Below are 982 nucleotides of genomic sequence, written 5' to 3'. Positions count from 1 at the left end.
TTGATGCTATTCTGAGTGCTTATTTAGCTCTCCTGTAAATTGTCATACTGGAGTCTTTGTTCCTGGTCCCCTCATTCCGTGCATATTCTATTTCCCCTTTGAATCGAAGCTCTGTTGAGCTGGGCTCAGCTTGGCTTCACAAACAAAATGTATGGCTGTCTCACTGGCTCTCTTTGTGCCCAAACAGGTCTGAAGAAGGCAACTAATTATAGCAAGTGAGATAGGAGAAAAGCTGACCCTGAGTCCTTGTGTGAGTGGTTACACAGAGTCCTTTAACATCTAGATTGTTCCTTCTCTGGGAACAGAGGATGTGGAACATTTTTCCCCCAGTACTGGGGATTGAACCCAGGACCTTCACACTGAGTTACATCTCTAGCCCTTCTTTATATTTTGAGACAGGGTCTCACTAAGTAGCTAGATTGCCCAGGCTGGACTCAAACTTGTGTCCTCCTCACTTAATCTCCCAGAGGGCCAGGGTTACAGGTGTGTGGCGTCATGCTTGGTGACTTGGAACAATTTTTATGCACAAAAGTAAGTGTCACATGAGCCCACTGTGGAACTTGTTATAGTTACTTGTAACTCTTTTGAAAGAAACTTGGCTATTTAAAAATACATGCTGATCATATATCTTGAAAATTCCAAGGCAGTCTGGATTTCAAATACTCCATGACAAATTCTCTTGAAGAGACTCATATTCTGTAGAAGAGACAATGTATCTTGATATGATTCATAAGATGCAATAGCTAGACTCACAAGTTAAATGTATTCATTCATTTTTTGTTTATTTTTCCATTCTGCAAGTATTTATTAAGCACCCATTACTTTGTACTAGGCTGTCCAGTAAGCTCTCGAGAAACAAAGAGATAAAATTATTCTTGAGAAGCTAATGTCATTTCATCTGCTAGGGAGAGGACAGGCTAACAAATGGATTCCATTTCTCCAGTGAACAAACTGCATACAGGAAAAGAGCCAATATATATAT

Source organism: Fukomys damarensis, unplaced genomic scaffold, assembly GCF_012274545.1.
Source record: "Fukomys damarensis isolate Sample0158 unplaced genomic scaffold, DMR_v1.0_HiC HiC_scaffold_17, whole genome shotgun sequence".
Classification (NCBI taxonomy): domain Eukaryota; kingdom Metazoa; phylum Chordata; class Mammalia; order Rodentia; family Bathyergidae; genus Fukomys; species Fukomys damarensis.
The sequence above is the reverse complement of the archived record's forward strand: the minus strand, read 5'-3'. Positions refer to the sequence as shown.